The sequence below is a fragment of the Rhipicephalus sanguineus genome, chromosome 2 (genome assembly GCF_013339695.2).
Source record: "Rhipicephalus sanguineus isolate Rsan-2018 chromosome 2, BIME_Rsan_1.4, whole genome shotgun sequence".
Lineage (NCBI taxonomy): Eukaryota > Metazoa > Arthropoda > Arachnida > Ixodida > Ixodidae > Rhipicephalus > Rhipicephalus sanguineus.
Window position 1 is genome coordinate 17542888 of NC_051177.1, and position 11172 is coordinate 17554059.

Sequence of the window (11172 nt, forward strand, 5' to 3'; positions counted from 1 at the left end):
CATTGATTTAATAGGGAGGGGGGCGCCGCGATGAACCTTCGCCCCCCCCCCCTGAAGGTTAACCCTGCGCACGCCTATGCTTGAACCTATATATGTTGTTTGACAACCGAAGTACCCCAAAAGTTATATATATGGGTGCACTCACACACACACACACGCTTGCCAAAACGCTGGCTCTAGCGCCACAAACCCCAGCGTTGTCGCTTTTCTCCCCGTCGGTGATGGCGCAAGCCTGCAGATGCGGCATAGAAGAGTCGCGATAACCAAAACAGATGAGGCGAAAACTCAGGGCAAATGTCGGAAGATGGTAATCGCACCAGAAACGAAGGCAACGCCACCGCAAAGCGCACGTGCCTGTTGAGTAAAAGATAGTGGTTTGAGGTTAGAAAAGGCGCTTATTTCTGGAGCTTGTAAAAGGGAGACTGTATGAACGAAGTGGAAAGAAGAGATCACCTTGTCGAGGTATGAGTACACATAATGCTGAGCGCTTGCCTCCTCGTTAAAAAAAAGTGAGGAGCCCTTCCCCAATCGGGGAAATGGGCGTGCCTGACGTACTACTTTTCTTTCTTTCTTTCTTTCTTTCTTTCTTTCTTTCTTTCTTTCTTTCTTTCTTCTTTTCTTTCTTTCTTTTTCTTTCTTTCTTTCTTTCCTCTTCTTTCTTCTTCTTATTCCTTCTTTCTTCTCCTTTCTTTCTTTCTTTCTTTCTTCCTTTCTTCTCTCTCTCTCTCTCTCTCTCTCTCTCCTCTCTATATATATATATATATATATATATATATATCTATATATATATATATATATATATATATATATATATATATAGACGTGTGTGTGTGGAGAACGAGAGAAAATCCGACTTTCAAACTAAACAACTTAATATAACTTTAGTCTCGTAGGTGACGGCACCGTGATATCATTACGAAGATATCTGGTGGGAGACTCAAGATTTATTTTTAATTTACACAAAGACGTTGATCCACGTCGTAACGCTTGGCTCAAAGTGAAGAATACCGCATAGGCTACTCACGGATTGCTTGTACCTCTCGTTGGTCTGAAAATTTCGTGGCGTCAGCACAAAACTCCTATAGCGCGTATGTGCCACAGGAATTGGGCAATACCCATCACTCACCACAGACGCTCGCGTGCTCCTCTGCTAGCAGATGCGCGCGCTCCTTGCATTTTCACCTCGGACGCTGAGGAAGGGCATTCGGAGAGGTGGACAGACGAGCCCACGAACGCAGGCGTAACGAAGAAAAGAGCGAAATGAGGAAAACGCGTGTAATTCTACTAGCGTTCGCTGTAGACTCGTGCACAACTGCAACGCCACAACTGAATTTTGACGTCTGGGGCAAACGGCACATCTTTCTTTGCAATCAGGCATACCGCATAGAGCTCAGTATTAGTTTCAATAAGGGAAACCACAAAACAAGCATCAAAACTGCATGGTGGATGAGAAGGCGTCCGTGAAGAATGGGAACACCCTCCCACGCGTTCCCGGTAAAGGTTAGGTCGCAGCTGCTTTGCACTTCACACGAGGGCCTCGAATGATGTCAAAAGGCTCGTCCTTCTACCCGCACGTGTTTTCCGCTTTCATATATAAAAAAGAGATCCATCTAGCAACTCATTCAGTTCATTCTATAGAGACTGCCATATGCAGACCACAGAAATTAAAGACTCCAGAAGAACAGCGTGAATACAATGCTCGACTAAAGGAACAAATTTGTCTTGCTGACCACAAAGCGACTATCACTACCATTACGCTAACAGCGACCACAAAGCGACTATCACTACCATTACGCTAAAGTAATAATAATACATACCCTCTTATCAGCATGTGTGGTGTTTGACACAGCTACGTTGGACATTCACGTTCGCAGGGCGGGATGCCGGCCAATTTTTTATTGCATGCTTTGCTTACTTTGTTAAATCATGCACCAGACAAGAAAGAGGGAGCTAATGCTGGCACTGGAAGCTTTAATTATACCAGTGAATTCAATTTAGGTGGCCGAAATAATTATCAGATGGTAGCCAATACCATTCGCGACCACTACACCTTGTGCGAAGCTGCGGCTGGGAATTTTTCGCCAAAGGCTGTTTTCTGGACGAGTAATTGAGTTGCACTTCATTGACCAAACTGGTAGTAAAACCCTTTACAGGTAAGTAAAAAATGCGTACCATCTTTCTTCGGCACTTTTATAGGCAGGCATGTCGAAGGGTACCCATTTGAGACAACCAAGAAATTACTTTTTTATTGACGAGCAAGTCTGTGCGAAAGCATTCACTGACTGACTGCGTCGGAGATGCTTTGTATTCTGAGAAGCATTTTTGTTTTCTGAAAACTAGTCGCTACGCGGTCACAGGCTTCTTCTCATAGCTTAAGCAGTCGCTTCGGGTCTTCGTCAACACATCATATTCTGCATACGCAAATCCGTTTGAGAGGCATTTTCTACTGAATGTCTGACTTGTTACTGGCACATGATCCAAATTTTGAAAGCCTAAAAAGAAATATAAGCGGGCATAAACAGCCCCCTGTGAAATAGCTGCCAGACAGGACGGCCAACAGTCCGTTGTCAATGGACGGGGCCCTAAGCCAAGCTCTTAAAATATATCGCAAGGATGGGCTCTGCCCCCCACGAAGCCGCCCGGGAGCGGGGTGGAAGGGGGAGCGAGCCCCCCCCCCCCCCCTGTCCCCCGCAGTCTCCGCCTATGTTACGCAGAACAGACGTCTTCATCGAAGCAGCCTACGTGCATCGAATTTCGAGTTTCGAACAGCTCCATTTGTAAAACTCCGCTTTGGAAGCAATTATGAAGATCTCCAGCGTCATTGATTTTTGTGATGGACGAGAGGTATATCGAAAACCCTTCTTTTCCTCGCGACAGTTTTATACGTACATCCGATGACGTATCGCAGACGAGTACGAACGTTCGAAGCGACGAGGAAATAACATTGAAAGCTCAAAATTGCGCACGTGTGAACTGAAATGACGCAGTAAGATTCGGCAAATGATGGTCACGCGCTGAGCACTGACACTTATGACAGAACAACAGTTTTCTTTTTCTTCCTAGCCTAGGTACTTTTCTTCGGCACTTGGTTTAGGCATGTTATAGAAAGCGAGCTACCTCGACTGGCATTTGTATCCTCAGCATCGAAGCAAAATGGTGAGCGTTTCTTTTTCTGCTCCGCAACGAATTACTAGCGTACAGTACGCCAAAAGTGAGGTAGAATGAACGGCCATCTACGCAGCTGGCTCACTGCCATACAAGTGAAATTGCCGCTCTCACTTGACATTTGAAAGAGTACGCTCATGAGTTCAAGAAATAAATAGCGGACGCTGACCCGACGGTCGCAGGATCGAATCACGGCCGCGGAGGCCACATTACTATGGAGACAATATGCTGGAGGCCCGTGTACTTAGATTTGGGCGCACGTTAACACCGTGTTTACTCCATGCGCTGGACATAGCGTCGAATGCTCGGCACTATTATTTTGTTACGTCTTTTAACAAAGCAGTGAATGCAGCTTTTTGCAGCAATAATGGCTATATTTAGAGACAATTAAAGAACACCAGATGGTCCCAATTTCCGGAACCCTCCACTATGGCGTCCCTCATTATCATATCGGGGTTTGGGGGCGTAAAACCCTAACGGCTATAATTATTATGAAATAGCGGAAAATTACTTTTTCGATGAAAAAACGATGGAAATTTTCATACTTCTCAATCGGACTTTCCCGCATTTCACTGCAACGTGAATACTCTCCTGTCTTGCATTTTTACAAGGTATGGCACGTAGCTCTTAGCATTCTAGGCAGCTCACCACCATTCCCGTCGCATCAACCACACATAAGGCTGCGCGTCCTCTCTCGCCCATTCCACTGCGCACTCATTCTTTGTCCAGACTTGGAAGTACTGCAGTGCTTTCCTCGTCGAGGCATTGCACCACTGCGACAGCATTGCATATTTATAACAGAGAAGTTGACTGTTGCTCCATCGGGGCGTTGACTCCACTGAACATGTAAACCTCTGTAAAAAATGACGCACTTCAGGCATCGAACACGAATAAACAGGCAAGTAGAAACCAGGGGTGTGCGAATAGTGAAATTTTATCTCGAATCGAATTCGAATCGCATATCGAATACAAAAGATGTTATTGAAAACTCGAAGAAAGAACAAAGAAATGAAATCTGCTCATGTCCTCCAGCACATAACACGGTAAGTGACTACTACCGAATAACTACTAATTGTCACACAGAAACACAAACTGCTCCACATGACCTGGCTTCAGGCTCTCTCGCCGTGATGTTACGGTGTTTACGGCTCATCTTATAACAGTAATGTGCTTCATCGTCATGGGTGCTCTCGGCCCAAAAATCTTCTGGCGCCCGTTCACAGCAGCGTTTTAACTGCGCGCCGGAACGATGGGAATTTCTGAATGAATGGTGCGGTGCGGCAGTGGCGAATGCACATGGGGAACAAGTTTTCAAAAGTGAAGCCAATCACCGAGTGTTTCGCGCCCGAAAGTCGGACGTTTTACGGCACTTGCGGCATACGAGACCGAACTACGCAAGTCCGAGCCTTTGTTTCAGAAACGAACTTGTGAAGGGCTCGACGGTTTTCTCATATGTCTTTTTTTACGTGAGGAAATGACATAATCTTCTTTAAAATAAACATGCGCTCGCCTGTGAACCAGGATATCAGTGAAAGTTTTAACGAAAGGCCTACTGTAACGATGTTAGCCATAACTTTAGCCACCCCACCCTAATCAAGTTGCATCATTGGCCTTTGTCACGTTTTAGATATTCGCCCCGTCGAATTATTCGAAACCTCGAATACTAGCTATCGGAAGGTCGAATCGAATTATTCGATTAGGTATTATTTGATTCGAATTCGAAACTCGAATAGTCACACACCCTTAGTAGAAACACATTAACATTGCGATTGGAAACTATTAGTTTGTCGCAATATCCGGCTTAATCATTTTCAATAACACAAATGTCAATAAAAATGTTACGATAATACACACACTTTACCTAACGCCATAGTAATTTTTCAGGCGTCTATACCAACACAAACGAAAATGTTCCATGCATGATAGGACCGGGAAAAGGAGGCATTGGCCTATTACTGAATTTTTCTCGTTAGGTAGTCACACTCGTTAACCAAAAAAAGAAAATGGCGAAGCTTGAACTAAGCCGCACAAGTCTCGAAAACGCTAGACTGGACGATTCGGAAGACTAATATGGTTGCTTCTAGGTTGTTTCTAGGCCTTAGCTAGGTGATGCAGGTTGTTTCTAGGCTGCTTCTAGGTCGTTTCTAGGCTTTAGCCAGGCGATGCTAGGTTGTTTCTACGTTGATTCTCAGCGCAGAGAGGTTCGAGTTAAACCACAGACAGTCACAGACACGACGCGGATGTCCAAACTCCAGGGACAGAACCTCGCGCTGAAACCAAACGTTCGCACCTTTGATAGATGTACGGGCACGTCGTCGTTGGGGTAGGCCTTCCATCGCATCGGGGCCGCCGTCGCTTCGCAGCCATTTGTTGCCTTCTTCATTTTTTAGTGGACCAGTGGTGAGTAGTGGGATTTACCTAGTTCCAGAGGCACATACCCGTTTATGATAATAGTTTTTTGGTTCGCCGGACAAGGAACGATTTCCTAAACAGCATCGCTGTTAGTTCGCTGTTAAAAACATACGGTGACTTAAGCAATTCCAAAAGAATTGCTTAAGTCTGGTGTCGCCACTGTGCTGCAGTGTCAACGGAAATGTGGGACGGCTGGAATCGTCGTGGTTTGCGGAGTGTCTCTTATTTGGCGTCTATGGGGAAAGCAGAACCGAGGAGGAAAATATTAGATAACTCGTCATGAACATGGCTGCCTTGACGTTGCCCTCATATCATCAAGCCCTTCCATAAGCTTTTAAGTTGGTTGGTTCGCTTCCAACCCTGTTTTACAAGAATGATTCTTATTAGCTGATTTTTCACAACTGTATCGACCATACGAGTCAAATGTTCCACGCACTTCTGCCAGTCTCTAGGGAAATGACGCGTCTACATTTAATACCGATGTCACGTTTATATTCGAAGTGCGCGATTTCTTCTTTTTTTCAATGGACATGGCAGCCAAGCACGTGGGCTCTCTACAAGCAGCGCTACGCCAACTACACGCTGCGTTTCACGTCGACACCGGTAAGTTGCATTCGCAGTCTTTCTTCTTTGTCTGATCTAGGGACCCGCATTCTGCAGCGAAGCTGTAGATGGTAAGGGTTTCGTGTACTTTTCGTCAACAACAACGTGTGTGCCGCGCTAATTGGGCAGACCCCACCGGTCCACTAAAGATGAAGAAGCGAACACACGGGAGGCAATCGCCAATTAAGATCGTGCACAAAACGCCAAGCGCATGCGGAAGACAACACAAGACGAAGCATGTCGCGAAACAGAGAAAGTACTCAAAAGGAAAAATCCGAAAAAGCGCGTGCCTAATTCAAAAGGAACTTTCTGGACAGACATTTTGGATTTAGTTGCACGGTGTGTGGTATGTTTCTGTGTCACTTCCATGTCAGTTTCTACATAGCTTCGCTGGTCATCCCCATTCGCAGAGTGGAGTGGCTCAATTCTTAAAATGAGGTCGCGTAATCTTGTCAATACCTCGAGGGGAAAATTAAGAGTAACGCGTCTTCGTGAAGTCTCAACAATCAGCACAGGGCTGCTCGCCTATGCGCAGTAGATATAGACACCCGGAAAATTGCAAAACATTACGAATCAGACCACGGGAAGGTTTCAAAACCACATATTGTTTAGCTGTTCTTTATTATCATCATCATCGTCATCATCAGCCTGTCTACGACCACTGCAGTGCAAAGGCCTCCCCCATGTTCCGCCAATCAACCCGGTCCTGCGCTTTCTGCCGCCACGTTATACCTACAAACTTCTTAATCTCTACTACCCACCTAATTTTCTGTCTCCCCCTCACGCGTTCGCCATCTCTTGGAATCCAGTCAGTTACCCTTAATGACCACCGGTTATCCTGCCGCCGTGCTACGTGCCAGGCCCATATCAATTTCTTCTTCTTGATTTCAACTATGATATCCTTAAGCCCCGTTTGTTCCCTGACCCACTCCGCTCTCTTCCTGTCTCTTAAGGTTACACCTGTCATTTTCCTTTCCATCGCTCGCTGCGTCGTCCTCAATTTAAGTTGAACCCTCTTTGTAAGTCTCCAGGTTTCTGCTCCGTAGTTAAGTACCGGTAAAATGCAGCTGTTATATACCTTCCTCTTGAGGGATAGTGGTAGACTACCATTCATGATTTGATAATGCTTGCCGAATGAGCCCCCATCCCGTCCTTATTCTTCTAGTTATTTCACTCTCATGGTTCGGCTCCGCGGCTACTACCTGTCCTAAGTAGACGTACTCCTTTACAACTTCCAGTGTCTCGCCACCTATCGCAAAGCGCTGTTCTCTGCCAAGATTGTTCCAGATTACTTTAGTTTTACGCATATTAATTTTTCAGACCTACTCTTCTACTTTCCATATCCAGTTCAGTAATCATGAGCTGTAATTCGTCTCCCTCGTTACTCATCAATGCAATGTCATCAGCGAATCGCAGGTTATTGAGATACTCTCCAATAACTCTTATCCCTAATTCTTCCCAATCTAGGGCCCTGAAAACCTCCTGTAAACACTCGGTGAATAGCATTGGAGAGATCGTGTCTCCCTGCCGTACGCCCTTCTTTATTGGGATTTTGTCGCTTTCTTTATGGAGGACTATAGTGGCTGCGGATCCGCTGTAGATTTCTTCTATTATGTTTGTATAGGCTTGGTCGATGCCCTGATTCCGCAGTGCCTGCATGACTGTTGATGTCTCCACCGAATCAAATGCCTTCTCGTAATCCATAGGATGTCTCTGAGCACATCGCAATGTTTACCATGCATGCAGTTGTCAGTGAAATGGCGCTGAACTCAGTGTGAAGGCATATCATCCAAGAGCACAGCGGTCTCTGCAGGCCAGCTTATCTAGATGCTTTACTTGCACTAAAGTCCCTAGATTTTTTCCCTTTTTAACTTGTAGTAAAACCACACTGAACTCACGCGCAGAGCACTCATACGATGAACGATATTCCCATTTCTTCATTTTTCATTGCAACCACGTTTTTTCGCAAAGCACGAGGCGACAAGCTACTGAGTGTTCACCAAAACGCCCTTGCCGCGTTTCGGTGAATTCAGTGAATTTTTTCAACAAGAACTCATAGGGTCTCTTAGGACGATAATATAATAATAATACTTGGTGGGGTTTTACATCCTAAAACCAAAATATAATTATGAGGGACTCCTTAGAGGAGGGTTTCGAAAACTTTGACCATCTGATGATCTTTAACGTGCGCCTAAATCTAAGTACACGGGCATCTAGCATATCGCCTCCATCGAAAGGCGGTTGCCGCGGCCGGGATTCGATCCCGCGACCTTCGGGTCAGCAGTCGAGCACCAAAATCACTATAGACCACAGCGGCGGGCTCCTTTAAGACGACTCTAAAATGAAAGTCATGGAGGCGAAAATGTTGGAGGCCCATGTACTCAGATTTAGGTGCACGTTAAAGCCCCCCAGGTGGTCGAAATTTCCGAAGCCCTCCACTACAGCGTCTCTCATAATCATATCGTGGTTTTGGGACGTTAAACCCCAGATATTAATATTATTATTATTCCGATGAAAGTCTTTTGGTGTGGCTATATTACCGTGCACCTTATATCGACGTTCACACCTCACTAATTTACTTTCGGTAGTGAATGTCCCAATTAATGAGGTACTGACTTAATTATCTTTGATTATCATCATAGCTTTCGCTCCCCCAGAGGTCACGTGATCTTTTTTGCTTCTTCGCTCTCACGCCGTTTTTTCACTCAATGCCACGTTCGCATGAGACATACAAGGATCTCACCATAATAAAGTGGAATATATTTCGTCGTTAACATTGCAGTGGCCTCCTTACGTGATATACGTCAAGGATGAGCATGGCCGAGACCGGGTGTGGGGAATCTCTGGAGCGCTCATGGGAAATATGACCGAGTCCATGGGTCTCCGGTGAGTTTCTCAATATCTCGCGCTGCATGAGCCATTCATTCCTCTGCCTCGTACCGTCAAACCTACTGTCAAATCTATTGCCCTTAAGATGTCTGAAGGTACCTTGCACACCCCCGCGACTTTCACGAGGAAACACGTTCCACGTACATGTGAACATCTCTGAAAAACAGTCACAGTTTCGCAGCAAGTGGTGCGAAGGCTGTGGAAACAGCGGAGCTGGTGGCCTCCTCCTCACCCTCTCTTCTCCTTCCCACCACTTGGTATACTATACTATACATGGCTACGCTATGCTTTACCCTCTCCCCTCCTCGTTTCTCTCTTTCTCACCCGCGCATCACTTCACTTTACCCTCCCTTTCCTTTCTTACCCTTTTGCTATACTGTGCTATACAAGGTTGTGCTCTGCTTTATCTTCTCCCTTTCTATTTTCCCTCCTCCTCACCCTCACTTCCCTTTCCCACCCCATTGGTATACTGTGCTATGCATGGCCATGCTATGCAAGGAGCTACTTGGCACATACTTCTCTTTCCCACTCCTTACTATGATATACTGTACATGGTTATGCTATGGTTTACTCTCTGTACTCAGTGTGAAGGCATATATCCAAGAGCACAGCGGTCTCTGCAGGCCAGCTTATCTAGACGGTTTACTTGCACTAAAGTCAAACAACTATCCATCTCCGCACCCTATCATCAGTCCTCCTCACCCTCACTTCCCTTTCCCATCCCCTTGCTAAACTATACTATACAAGGCTACGCAATGTCTTGCCCTCTCCCCTCGTCATTTCCTTCCTCCTCACTCTCACTTGCCTTTCCCACCCCCTTGCTATACTGCACTATGCATGGCTATGCTATGCTAGGAGCTGCTTGGCACATACCCACTTTCTGTGGCGCATACCCGCGCAGTTTTGGACGGAGAGAGAGAGAGAGAATAAGCGTTTATTGTGGGCAAGCGTACTGTGAGCCTAAGGTGGGCAGCCTCCTTATTCCAGGTAGCCGTGGGCCTTCGCCATCTCTCGTGCACGCCGACCGAAGCTGCGCTGGTTCTTCAGGTGTGGGTCCGTTACTTGACCTTTTACTGCTCTTCGATTAGTGTAGCGGTGCTAGGGTTTTGTAAGCATCCCCATATTTTATGGCATAGAGCAGTGGCCCTCAAATGGGGGTACGAGAACCCCAGGAGGCCCGCGAAGCCATCCCAGGAAAAAAAAGAACAAAGAAAGCGTCTTTTGAGGCACACTATGTTTCGGGACAGCAGCTCCTTCTATTTTTGGTAGTCTTCACCACATAACAATGTTGCATTGTGGTGGATATGTTTCCTCTTCTCCATGAGATGGATGGATGGATGAAATAACTTTATTAAAGTTCAATAGGTCGCGCTAGTTTCCTAGCTCGAAGCGGGCCGCTCTCACATTGGGACCGAAAGACCATGAGATGGCTGTAAAGCTTTTGTTGCAGCTTTCTACGACATATGCACATGAGCATACTTTTTCTAGGCTTGCATATTTGAAGAACAAACAGCGAGAAACAGGTTGAGTGTGGCCGCAGGCTGCACTACTTTACTGACAAGCTGTTGGTATCGAATTGGCATGGCACTTTAGTTTGACCATTCTTTGCCGGGGAAAAATAAAAGGCGCCTATTTCGCGCTGCATGTTCCGTTAAATTATAACCCCCTCCCTTTTTTCTCTCACTGCAAGGGGTCCCTCATCACTTCTGCTGCTCCACAAGGGGTCCCTGAAATATCCCTGGCTGAGAACCACCGGCATAGAGTGTCCGGGCCATCACAGTGCTTGCAAGATGTACGATTGCTCAGTCAGTGAAATGCGGGGAAGTAGTATACCATGAACATAAATTTTTGTTTGCAATTTCCTGAAGGTGACTGCCTCTTCCCTAGTTAGGCTAGGGTGAGTTGGCCGATAAGTTCTTCTGCGTCTGTAGTTTTGGAAGATGGAGCTCTGCCTTTTGGGTACATCTTCCTTCCTTCTTAGTGCGTCTTGTGAAAAGGCCCGGTGAACAACATGAGCTCGGGCGGAACCACGAGCTGCCTCATTTTCTACCAGGGACTCGATGTATGATGTACAGAAAAGATGCATGTTTCTAGTAGGTCCTT